General features: G+C 40.4%; 1 long non-coding RNA gene across 1 annotated transcript in view; it reads left to right on the top strand.

The window, feature by feature from the left end:
• Nucleotides 1-6,676: 6,676 nt before the first annotated feature.
• LOC149128082 (uncharacterized) overlaps nucleotides 6,677-13,385 on the top strand; it is an 89,253-nt gene continuing 82,544 nt past the window's right edge. Inside the window, exon 1 of the long non-coding RNA XR_016230330.1 lies at nucleotides 6,677-6,791. This is a non-coding gene — a long non-coding RNA (uncharacterized LOC149128082). The remainder of the gene's footprint in view (nucleotides 6,792-13,385) is intronic.

Here is a 13,385-nt window from a genome sequence, read left to right as displayed (position 1 = left end):
AGGTGGTGTGAAAACTAAAAGGTACTAGAATATGATAAATGATAATGTTTAGTTATAATGACAAACATTTTTGGCACGGAGGTGGTTACCTGTCAAAAACAGTGTTGGTATTCATAGCTTTTATTAACTGTCACTGAAACCTGGGAAATTAAAACAATAGTGCAATAAAATGGTTTGGTTCAAAAGTTGTATTTTCTGTTTTCTGGTAAAGACTGACAAAAATTTGTGACACAGAATTTCAAATATGTGAGTGTAGTTAAGGTAACCGTAGATATAATGGATGGAATCTTCCTTTTCTAGAAAGATATGGAGATAAATGGGATTGTATAGTCTAGCTTGCTGAAGGGACACATGGAATCTTGCGTTTATAAAAGGAACCTGTAAAGAATGCATTTGCAAATTTCTCCTGGTGTGCTTTATTTTCTGCTTTTTGTACCTGACTCTGAACATCTGTCCCATTTCTCACATTATGTTCACCAATCTCTGCTCCTCTTTCTAACACATATATCACTAAAGTTGCCTTTGCTTACATGAGCACTTAAACCAAGTGATTACTTTTAATTAAGTGAATTGTTGTTATAAGTTTGTGCTAACCTTTGGCAATGTTTTAAATACATTTTATTTATATATTTTCATTTTATTTGAAAGATAGAGGCACAGATAGATTTTTAGCTGTTGGTTCACTCCCAAGTGCCCACAACAGTACAAGCTGGGCCAGGTTGAAGCCAGGAGCCCAGAATCAATCTGTTTAAATAAAAGATCTCACCAAAAATATTGAATATTATTTATTTGGAATACTGTACTAGTTTAAAACTTGACTTCATAGTTCTTTCTGCAGATGGATACTAGAGCCAGGGCTGGGCAAGGCTGAAGCCAGGAGCCAGGAGCTCCATCCTGTTCTCACACACATGGATAGCATGGGCCCAAGTAGTTGAGCAGTTATCTGCTGTTTTCCCAGATGCATTAGGGGGAAGCTGGATCAGAAGTGGAGTAGCCTGGACTGAAACTGCACTCTGAAATGTGATGCTTGCATGCTAAGCAGTGACCTAACCTGCTGTGCCACAACACAGGCCCCAAATGCACTTTTAGAAAGGTTTATTTTCCAATTTCTGGGACTCTTTTGAGTGCTCAGGAAAATAGATAGAATTATAGGCCTTTGGACCCTTATAAATTAAAGTAGCCAAATGATTTGTACATTGTAGAGGGAAAAGAGGTGAAATATTCAGATTAAATGCAGTCAACATATAGGAAATAGTTTTATAATTTTTAGTCATATATTTAATATTGATAATGGAAACAGTAACATGATGTGGTTGACCTTGGAAAAGTGATACTGTCTTTGGGCTAGAATTTTAGTGTTAGTCAAGCTATCCTATCTAACAGAATTTTCTACCATAATGGAAATGCTCTATAATCTGCACTGTCAAATATGGTAGACACTAGCCATGTGTGACATTGAGCATTTGAGAAATGAGTAGTGCAACTGAGGAACTGGGTTTTTATTAGTTTTAATTAACCTAAGGTCAGATTTAAATAGCAACATGCACTAGTGGCTACTGTACCTAACAGTGTATTTCTAAAATGTCTAAAAAAAATTTCAATTCACTCATTTATTTACACACAAACACACACATACACTTTTTCTTTCATTTATTTAATTCTGCAAATATTTATTGTCTTTTTTGTTCAAGGCACTGAGCAACAAAACTGACCAAGGCTCTACCCTTAGGGAACTTACATGGTCATATGGAATAGTCCATCAAGTAATCACACAGCTGGTAGGAATTAGGAGAACCGAAGGTTGTAAGACTATCCCATGTGGCTGATTTCTTTGAGGAAATCCAGGCTTTACAACCTCTTTAAAGTCTTCTGATTTCCCCCAAGGAAATGACCTCTGACCTGGGATTTAAAAGATATTTGGCCTTCTGAAAGGGATGGATTTTATCAGTTGACACTACAGAGATCAAACAGGGTTGGTAGAAAACAAATTTAGATAATTATCATACTGACCACATATGTAAACAGCATCACTGCTTCCCTTTAAAAAGAAGAAGAAGAAGAAGAAGAAGATTAGGAGCCTGGTGGCTTAGAAGCATGAAAGCTGCCAAAACTAAAAGTAGAGCAGTTGATCACAGTGTATGCAGGGAGTGTCCAAGTCATTTTGACTCACAATCTCATAAGGCGGAGATCCCATTAGGAGCTTCTTTCTCTGATACTGAAATAGGGTCTAGAAAACACATGTGTACACACACACAGTTGCACACACATGCACCTGGGTGTCATTCAGAGGTAAGAGGCCTGGAGAACTGCTTTTCCTTAAAGCAGTATTTTGAGACGTTCTTGGGAAAATATACCTCTATTGAATACTAGGTAGGTTTCTGATATGGACAAGCCACATCTCTTGCAAACATGCCTGATGAAACAGCTCTGATCTCTTCCATGATTTTAAATGTTTCCCAGGGTCCTAGGATGTAATCTGGCAAACAGTTGACATAGGGGCTCAGGAAAAAAACTATCCAAAAGGAAAGCAAATAGGAAATGAAATCTGGTTTTGAATATTGAAGTCCAGACTCTCTTGAAGTTTTGCTGGATTATCAAATTTAACTGTGAAATGATATACAATAATTTGAAAATAATTATATACTCAAATGAGAAGCCACTAAAGTACGGCAGTGCAGAATTAAGGTCACATGTGGCAGTCTCTAACTTAACTTGCTGTAATTTTATTTTGGGCTGGAGTCAGTATGGCACTGTCTCCTCAAATCATCTTGATCCAGAATTTCTTTTTTTCTTTAAAGATTTATTTATTTATTTGAAAGGCAAAAAGAGAGGAAGATCTTCCATCTGCTGGTTCACTCCCCAAATGGCTGCAATGGCAGGGGCTGGGCAAGGCTGAAGCCAGGAGCCTGGAGCTTTTGAGCCTCCCACGTGAGTAAAGGGGCCCAAGCACTTGGGCCATCTTTCACTGCTTTCCTAGGCACATTAGCAGGAAGCTGGAAAAAAAAAAGAGATGGAGCTGAGACTCAAATCCAGGGAGTCTGATATGGGATGCAGGTGGCTCAAGCAGTGTCTTAACCACTCTACCAAATATCCACTCTCTAACCTTTTATAATGCCAAATTTTGAACATACTCTGAAGCAGACACACTAGTGTAATGAAGTGCTGTGTATTTCTGTCATCTGGCTTTGACATGATCAACTCATGGCCTGTCTTACTTCACTTACATCCCATCTACTTGTCCTTTTCTGTATTATTTTGAAGCAAACTCGTGGATAGTCTGCACCTGGATGGAACAGTAATAGAGGAGGCTACTTTCCCTGCTAAAATCTTCTTTCATTCTTATTCTCTTCCCTGTAGGAAGTAACTGCTATCTCTGAGACTCCCTGATATTTTATCTCTACTTTTCATCTAGAAGCAACTTAGAATTATACATCTTTTTATATATCCTCTCTTTTCTAATTAATTCTAATTTCATTGAAGGCAAGATCTATGCTTAATTCATCTGTGATTCAATAAATATTTGTTAAATGAAAGAAGGAATATTTAATGTTTAAAGATGGGTTATAATGACCAGGACCCAAATCTGTATCAAGACAAATCCACACTCAGCATTGGGAAATAAACACACATCTCTTTACTATGAGTTTCTCTGACTTCTGTATGTAGACCTTAAGTACAGACCTTGACTTTCTTCCAAATACCAATACAACCTCAAGGCAAAATATATTTATCTTGAATTCAATGACAGATGAGCTAAATATGGTGGGAAGTTTATTTGTTATTTATGAATATATGAGAAAAGAAGCAGTTTCATGCAGCAATGTATTAAATAATACAAACATGTGAGTGGCATTCCACATTTTGCACCAACTCGCAAAGAAACTTGGAAAAGATAGGCTGCTATGTGAGAAAATGAAGGTAGATTTGGCATTTGATATATGACCTTGAGTAAGTCTGAATCCTGGCAGTTGTTTGCTGTATGATCTTGAGCAAATCACTTAACCTCCATGACCTTACTTTCCTAATCTGTAGAAATGCAGAGGAATTTTCCTTGTTTCATGGGATTGGAAAACATTAAATGACATAGCATATGTGAGCTCTCCCAAGACTGCCTGTTGTGCAGCTGGCACTCCTATGCGTTGACTCTCATGCAAGCAACCATATATTAAGAGCTTACTATATGCTGACACTGGATTAAACAAGATACAAGCATAATTTTAATTAATCCTCATGAAACTTTAAGAAAGGAAATATTTTCATTTTGCTGGCAAGGAAACTGAAGACTAAAGAGCTCAGTAACTTTCTCATGGTCACATAGTAAAAGGCAAAGCAGGGATTTGGAGATTTGATGCTGATCTTTCGAACTCTAAGGAGGAATCCCTTGTCACTGTTGTGCTTTTTTCAGTATAATTTCTGCACAACTTCATAGAAAAGAACTGTTGCTATATGTAATCATACATACAGTCTGAGAACTAGGCAATTTGAAAAACTAGGAGACTTTGAAAGTGGGAGAGTTAGTATTAAAGGGATGAATATTTGAAGATCATATTACTTTTTTTAATTTAGACATTTATAGAAGAATAGTGACCTGATAGAAAACAAATACATTTATTGGATGCAGAATGTACCAGGACTTGTTGGTAACACTAATTTTAGTGATGTAGAAGGAAAGCATTCCTAAAGGCAAACTTTCTATAAAGCACTTATAGAGTAAGCAGCATCAAAAATGTACACAATTTGGGGCTGGCAGTTTTGGCATAGCAGGTAAAGCTGCAGCCTTTAATGCTGGCCTCTCATTTGGGCGCTGGTTCATGTTCCAGCTGCTCCACTTCTGATCCAGTTCCCTGCTAATGGCCTGGGAAAAGCAGTGGAAGATGATCCAAGTGTTTAGCCACCCTCATGGGAGCCTGAGATGAAGTTATTGGCTCCTGGCTTTGGCCTGGCCCAGCCCCGGCCATTGCGTCTATCTGGGGAATGAACCAGCTGGTAGAAGATATCTTTCTCTCTGTCTTTCCCTCTCTCTGTGTAACCCAGACTTTCAAATAAAAAACTGTACATGTTAACCTGGAAAATTTTCTGAAGATCTTAAGTGAAAAGGTTAACATCAGTTAAGTGTTTAGAACATTGGCATGAAAAAACATGAAATAAGTACACACTGGGTAACATGAAGGATGAGGCATAAAATACCCAATATATTAAGTCACTTAGAATCTGAGGAAGTGCCCAGTGCTTAATTAAGTCTTAGGAAAACAGTCTGGCATCCTTCAAAGAGAATATATATTTTCTTCTCTTTTTCCTCCTTATTAGGAGTTCTGTTATTTCCTACGTCTGTTAATGCCATTATTTGCTGCAATATGAAACCCTAGAAATGCTGCCACTAAAATATTGAAGTTGATTATTGGAGGTTGTCATTATTGTTGTCTTTAAATAAATAAACATATTTAAAGGATGTGTTCTTCTAGAAAATGCAGTCCAACCTGGAAAACGGTCATCAGGGTCCGGCTGGCATGGCTAGTCCCTACAAGTTTCCGTGTTCCAAATGCAGATTTACTGTAGTAAAGAAAAATCAGAGTCACGTGTCTGAAGAACAGGGTGTGATTTAGCTACAATTGCCAATTCTGTTACAGCATGTTTGGAAGAGTTGCCCCCGAACCGGCTGTCATGAGTATTTCTTAAATTAAAATAATTTCTATCGAATCTTTTGAAATCTACTGAATCTTTTGAAAGTAAATAATTGATGTCCAAGAATTTCCCAGATTACGCCTGTGAAAAGTCTCATGAGGACAGGAGCCTTTGTCTGTAGCTCTCACCTCTGCAGGCTTGGGGCAGGCACCTTAAATCAGTGTTGACTGTGGAATGAGGGGGAAATCATTTATGCCACACTAGGAGCCTGGCTTTGCACTTGTTCTTATAGTGAAATCTCCAAAAGCTCCTAAATTGTGGTATGAAACATTCATCTAGTAAATTTTGTACAAGACATATCTGGCAAATGTAAACCTGTTCCTGTATTGTTGCATAATAAAACTCTCCATAGCTTTGGACGCTGGGAGATAAAGCAGACCCGAAGATGGTCTCAACTGAACAAATGTTGAAGAGAACAATTGTTGCCTCCTGTTGCTCTTGACACAAGTATTTGGTGGGGGCAGGGGCAGGAAAGGCGTTTTTCTTTTTTATTCTGCGGCCTTTAGAAGCTAATGATAATGCACGAAACGTGCAGGCTCCTCAAGGCAGGACACATGCGCCAGATGCCCTGTACCTGGAATTCTGATCATCTCAGCTAAGCGGAAAGAGGCAGAAGCAGCAGCCACATGCCTTTAATAGGAATGTTCCTTGGTGTTCTGGAAGCATGCTGCCAGCCTACTTTGGCGTGGGTGTAACGTGGGCAGCTCCTCACCAAGAGGTCCTCTGTTTCAGCCATCAGGTTGAAACACAAGTCCAAACATGTTCACCTTTGTCTCATCTTTCACGGAAGCAGCCAAGGAATTAAGTTGCTTGAGTGCCTCAGTATCCCCCAGTGTAGCCAAGGGCACAGAGCAGGCTTATACCCTAGAGGCTACTGATTGCAGTGGGAGGTAATGCTCTTGCATGCATCACTAAGCACAGTGTGAAATTGGTCACCAATGGGAGGAGGCGTGACCAATGAGTGTCAGATGTCCAGTATTTCTATGTGGCTCCAGCCAGGGACAGGGATGTGGCTAACAGAAGCTAGCCAGGGAAACAAAGGAGCCTGAAGGCAATCAGGGCTGCAGCCTAACCAGCCCCACAATATGAAATGCATGCTGGGAAGGAGGGTGAGTAGGAGACAATGGGATAAAGGCGGGGGGGGGGGGGGGGGGTGATCTTCCCAGGCCGCAGCTTAGAGCTCTTCGCTGGCCTGACCAGTCACCAGCAGTCTAATTTTGCGCAAGTCACTTCCCTTTTCTGGATCTCAAGTTCCTCATCTGTAAAATGAGGATTATGAGAACACCTGTGTCATCAGGTGGTTGTGCTGTCCAGATGAATACATGGAAAACATGTAGGTCTGTGCCTGGCAAATACTAAGTGCCCAGGAAGCAGTAGCTCTTATCTGGGGCTCAGACTCACCTTTATGATGTGACTTAATTCGTGTGTCTGCAGTTTGCACCGAGCCAGGGCTCCACTCAGAGACACTTCTTAGTTTGAATGAAATCTGTGTCTGTGCAGAGAAAGCCTGGGGATCCTTAAGAATCGTCTGTAAGAAGGATCACTCCTGCCGAGAAGTGTGACTTACTTGACTAATTCAGTGTTGCAAATAACAAAAATAATTTATAAAAACCTTTCCTTATATCCTCACTTGATAATTATAACAGGATGTTTAGTGTTTTGCTTCCTGACCTGTTGAAAAAGAGGCAGTGAAAGAACTCTGCAAAACATTTGGGTGCAGAGAGAGGAGAGAGAGAGAGAGAGAGAGAGTTTGCAGATCTCCAGAGCAGATCCGCTCCTCTCCAGGAATGCCTCCTCATTAGATCTCTGGTTGGCCTGTGGGGGTGGGGTGAGGGGGGTGGGGGAGTGGGAGAAAGAGCCCTGGCTTCAGGCACATCTCTGTATACATCTACAAAGACATCTGATTCAAAGGCCCACAACAAGACAGATGCTGTGAGCTTCAAAATAAACAATGGTCAAGAACTCACAGGACCTGAAATTCGACACATGACAGAGGCCAGGACATGTTTTTGACACAAGGAGGAAGTTATTTATAAATGTGATTCATTAGCCCCAGTAAGAGACGGGGGTCGATAGAGTCAATAAATTTTAAAAATCATTTTGATTCCTTAAATCTTGCAGGTAGGGAGGAACTTAACAAACTTTTAGGTTAATCTTAGCTACCTCCTTACCAAGGCAATGAAAACACTTAATGCAAGGTCATTTTAGATGTAAATCAGGAATAACACGGAGGCATAATTATTATATCCAAATATAAATCAGGGTAAGCAAGTTTTTCTAGAGGCTTGGCTACATTTTGGTCGGGAAAAGAACCTTCAGTGTATGTTCTCCTTGAGTCTAGCTTCCTGGAGCAACCCAGGACTAGCACTGGAGATATTGGAAAGTCGCTGTTACCTGGTGTGTCAGGTTCTGACACATCCACTCAGAGAAGAAGTGTGGGGAACCTTGGTATTAACCTGGGATTTTTAAAGTTCACACCCTTGGCAGTGGCCTAAGGAGCAAACTCAAGTGGGTTACCAAATTGCTTGCATTGCATCTCAGTTTTTCTCTTATTAAAGAGATAATATATTTTCAGGACAAATAACCTTGAATGCTTTCTAAGCAGGGAAAAAAAAAACCAGAAAGTTATGTCAAAATGCAGAATTCATAGAGAAGGAAGTAATTCAACATGAAAAAATAAAGTTGAACTTGACCATTTGCAAGCTTACAGTCAGGAGCCTGGAGTCTGGGTCTTGCTTTCAGCAATAATGTGCTCCTGAGTAGTTAGAAATTCGTTTCTCTGTGTTGGGACTTGAGTCAATAACTTAATCTTTCTGGTATAGATTAGGGATACCTCGTGACGTTTTTACCATGTCTGCCCAGCACACAATGAAGTGATTGCTGATTATTTGGCTTAGGTGGTCTGTGAAGATACCAGAACCCGACAAGGCAAGTCTGAGACTTACATCCTTGACTTGCCTGCTTTGATTTCTATCTCGGCCTTCATTAGCAACTTCATGCACACATCCTTTCTCTTCCTGCCCAGCAAAGTTGACTGCAGTGTTGTTTTTCTCCCTCATGAAAATGAGCGATGTTTATATTATAAGGGCTGAAAGAAAAAAATTGAAAAATGATTAAAAAAAAAAAAACCCAGAGAATGGAAACTTTGTTTATGGAGGCCCTTCCTCTGTTTCCTTCTCTCCCTCAAATGTTAGCTCCCCACTGTCTTGGATCCCCTGCCTCCAACCCACTGGCTCTCAAACTTGAGGGAGCATCAGCCTTGTCTGGAGACCTTGTTAAACTCAATGTCTGGGGCTCGCCCCAAAAGTGTCTGATTCTAGCAAGTTCCCTAATGCTGCTGGTCCAGAGACTACAGTTTGTGTGAGACCCACAAAAGGAGCTGTGGTTCCTCCTACAGTTTTTACCTCCTGCCTTAGGTTCTTGCTTACTTCACTACTTGTCTTTACCTGGGGCCCAGGCCTCTTTTTGTTCTCTATGGGTAGCCCCAGCTGAGAGCTAACATGAAGGAGGTGAACTTCCCCACACCCATGCTAAAGCAGAGCTTGTTTTTTTTTTTTTTTTTTTTAAACAAAAGGAGATAACAAGAGGGAATTTCAGACAGGAATGGATAATGTGAAACTCAAATTAAATCTGATTGTTCTAGAACATCATTCCTCAACTTGTTTTGGTTATAACTTCCACTAAGCAGAATCATCAGACATTTTTTCACTTTAAATTGCATTTTACCCTAACTCCCACCCCTGCCATGGAACTTAAACACCACAGATACACTGTATGTTTATTTACTGTGGCTTTTTGGAGGGTCACTAACCATTCCAATGTCCAAGGTTTTTTTTACAGCCATTATCAATAAGTCTTAGTTCCCATGGTGGTGATATAACACCCCTTTTCATTGAAAAGCGCATGTTCCAGTGGAACAAGATAAAATCGTTAAGACAACTTAACTGGTCATGAGTTCATGCCCTAGGTACCATCCTGTCTTCACCTTGCCACCATGTTGCCAAGACTTCCCCTGTCTCCCCTCTGGGAGTAGACTCTTCTTCAGTCTTCTTGATACGTGTATCCTGCTCTTCCCTGCCCCCAACCTTTTAAGGAAAACTCTTCCTTTCTGATCTAAGATGAGAAGAGGAAAGACAATAACACCACCTAAGAGATCCCTAACCTTCTGTCCTCCACTTAGTTCCTAACCAACTGGCCTGAGGGGTGAAACTCTCTGGCAAAGGAAGCAATCCTATTAAAATCAGTTCCAGATGCTCCCTTTTGTCTGACCTCAAAGTCTAGTGATAACACAACAGCATTTCCCAAGATCTGAGTTATTCGTTCAGCAGCAAATAGCCCCATGGGGACTTCAGCAGGACAGTCAATAGCAAGCTCCAGTCACCCACGAAAAGCCCCTGCAAGATTTCTTCATGGCTAAGATGTATGCCTGCTTCTTATCCTCCTTGCAGGCTTTGGGAGAGTGACTATGAGCACATCTTCTTCATCTCCACCTTTCCCACTAGAACACACACACACACACACAACCACACACACCACAAACACACATGTGAAAGCACACACAAAGAAAAACCAACATTTCTGAGAGATTGAATAGGGTCGATTAAGGGCAAGAAACCTTTTTTCCCTCTAAATACAACATATCTGCCTAAATTTCTGTGCCCACAAGGGAGACAGACTTTTACATTTTTTATGCAGAACACTTTCAGTTGCTCTCTCCTGTTGTTAGATAATGCCCTGACTCCTGCTGTGAGAAGCCCATTAGAACATCTTGCCAAATGACAGTACCCTTTACCCCAATTAGAACTCCAAAATTAAAGCATTTTTCTTGTTTTTGTTTTTTAGTTGAGACCATTATTTCCTTTATTGAGGTATACAGTCGTAGAGTGGAAACCCATCTTCCTGCCCAGAGAAAGCACCTGGAGAGATAATGGCAGGTGGTGGTGCTAGTATTGCTCTATTAGTCACTTTTTTTTTTTTTTGAAAATGGAAAGCTAGGGTTTTTTTTTAGGACAGGATATATATTTTTTTGCATCTTCCAAGTGGAAAATGGAAGAAAAACTGTTGCTTAATTCAATGGATAAGATTTTTATATCTCCTAGGTGATATTTTGGCAACCAAGTCTCAAAATTAGATGTAGATGGCCTGGTTGCAAACCTTATCTGTGGCAGACTGGAGATGGTGGCTTCATTATAATGGCCACTGCCTGCTTTATCAGTGATTCCTGCTTCCAGGCCTTTGTTGCAAAGTCAGGATTCTGGTTTCTTCATGATATTGCTGGGATGTATGAAGTCTCACAAGGAGAAACTGGAAAAGTCTGCCTGAGTCTGGCTTCAGTTTTTCCAAAAAGCTGAAAGGATCAGCAGGATGCCATTTTGGCATGTGAGTCTGAATGGGGCTAAGGAGAGACCATAGAGGTCTCAGAAAATTTCCTTACATTTTTAGGAGCCTTATCATGAGAGCCCAAAAACATTTTCCTGTGGCTGCCACATGATCAACATGGAAACCAAGAAAGGAAACAAGGAAGCTAAGAGTGCGGGCAGGACAAGAATTCCCTCTCCTTCTTGAGTTCCTCTTCTAACACGTGAAGCAGTAGAAGCAAAATTCAATGATGTCAGCGTCCCTGGTGAAGAGGAAGACTGAAGTGGAGAGGATAGGAGAGGGGAATTAGCAGCCTGGGTGTGTGGGACCTAACAAATGCCACGTGGTATCCTGCAGCTTACTTAGTGGAAACACCATCTGAATGTGGCCTCCACCGCAGGGTTTGGGCTTAGATGTATTTATAACATAACCTAATTCAAATTTTTTAAAAATCAAGCTTTAATTATGTGCCAGGTGAGTGTTGTGGGACACAGAAACATATGACATGGATACTGTCTTCAAGGGATTAATTATCTAAAACAGGAGAGAAGGTCTGTATAAACTAGTAGGGTATAAGGCGGAATAAAACTGCACTATTAAAGAGGTAGAAACAAAGTTCTCTGGGAGCTCATGGCCGTGGCTGCAAATAAGCTCTTGGCCAATGTCACATGCAACTAGACCACCATCCGAAGGTTTAAAGAAGGCAGAAGTGAAGGGCCCAGGCTCGGAAGTAGGTGGAAGTTAGTTGGGGGTTTTGGGGTTAGTGGGTAACACAGAGGTTATCTATTGACTGAGAAACAGTTGCTTCTAACTACTCATTTCTGATCATTGAGGTCAGTTTTCAGATTTGCATCTCTAATTTTGGTGAGGTCCCTCATTCTACTCATATCTATGCTTGTAAATGACCAGTGGTTCTTTTCATCTGGGTAGTTAAGCAACTAAATGATAAAATATGCAAATTCAGGAGTTTGGACACAAATGCAACTATGTTAGCGGTTATATTACCCCAACTGGAAATGGAAAATTAACAGACAACCTATGAAAATTGTTACCAGTGTTTTTCTTCTAAACCATCAAAAATTTTGTGTACTTGATCTTTGAAACATGGTAAAAAATTTCCTAGACAAGGGACATGGCAATTTTCTTGTGTTTTTGAGTCAGTAGGATCTGTTTTAAAATCAGAACAAAACACCTAAATCACAAGATTCTGATTTTTTTTTTTTTTTTTACCATTGCAGTGTAAGTGGGTATAGAAATAAAGTGCCCACAGGATAGCAAGTTCGGAGTTTTGTATGGCAGAAATGGCTGCTGCATCACCAACAGTTGCTCCTCCTCTTTCCAAAGTGAAGTTGTTGCTCAGAGGAGGCTTCCAGGGCAGAGGCTGCACTTTTCAGGCTGTCTTCTCTCCCCAGCTTCTCATATTCAGCAAAATGTGATGAACGCATATGTGTCTGTTTTGGGCCCAGACGTTTAAAAAGTGAATGTGGCTTCCTCATTTTCTCTTCCCCATCTGCTGGTGGGATGCACATAGTGAACCACAACAAGGAAACAGCCTGGATCTGTACATGGTCATGAGAAGGAAAGTTGCCTACACACAATGAACATTTACGTTGGACTAATAAGTGAGCGAGAAGTCAAATTCTCTTGTTTGGTAGATTATATTTTTTTTCCCAACAATCTGCTGCCTGGTGTCTCCATGGCGATAGCTACTGGGGTCTCCATGGTGAGCTTCTCCAGAGGAAGAGTATGCTTCCTGGCCATTGATACTGAGCTTGGCCATATTACTTGCTCTGGCTAATGGAATGTGAGCAGAAGTGACATAGACCACATGCTAGTGGAAACTTCAAGAGCTATTGCCTGAGTGCGCCGTTATTCTTTTTCTTGTTCTGAGAACAGCATGTTTCAGGAAAGAGCTGTTTCTTCAGCCACAGGGTGTTAGTCTGAATCCCAGATAAGGAGGGTACAGCCAACACACACCACAAGCAAAAACTAAAATTTTGCTTATCATGGAGGAATAACTTAGCAAAGGCTGATCAGTGTGTTACAGTATAAAATACGGTATAGAATTTAGTGTTAGCCTAATTTATATACCCTGCAATTAGAAAAATTAAGGAATAAGCTGGAGCGTGGGGAGTAGTGGACAAGATGTCATAAAATAATTTTTAAAATATGGTTAAATACAAAATATTCTAATGGAATTAAAAGTCATATTAGATTTTATTGGCAAATCACAATAAATTCATTTTCAAGAATAAATTGGATATCAAATCATTAAGTCGGTGGATCACCCTCTGGCTCCACTGAGCTGTCTGACTCCTGCTAATCAAGAGTTCTGAGCAGACTTG

Source organism: Oryctolagus cuniculus, chromosome 2 (assembly GCF_051225735.1).
Source record: "Oryctolagus cuniculus isolate XC-2025 breed Fujian yellow rabbit chromosome 2, ASM5122573v1, whole genome shotgun sequence".
In the NCBI taxonomy this organism is placed as follows: Eukaryota; Metazoa; Chordata; class Mammalia; order Lagomorpha; family Leporidae; genus Oryctolagus; species Oryctolagus cuniculus.
This window is presented reverse-complemented; position numbering and strand designations above follow the sequence as displayed.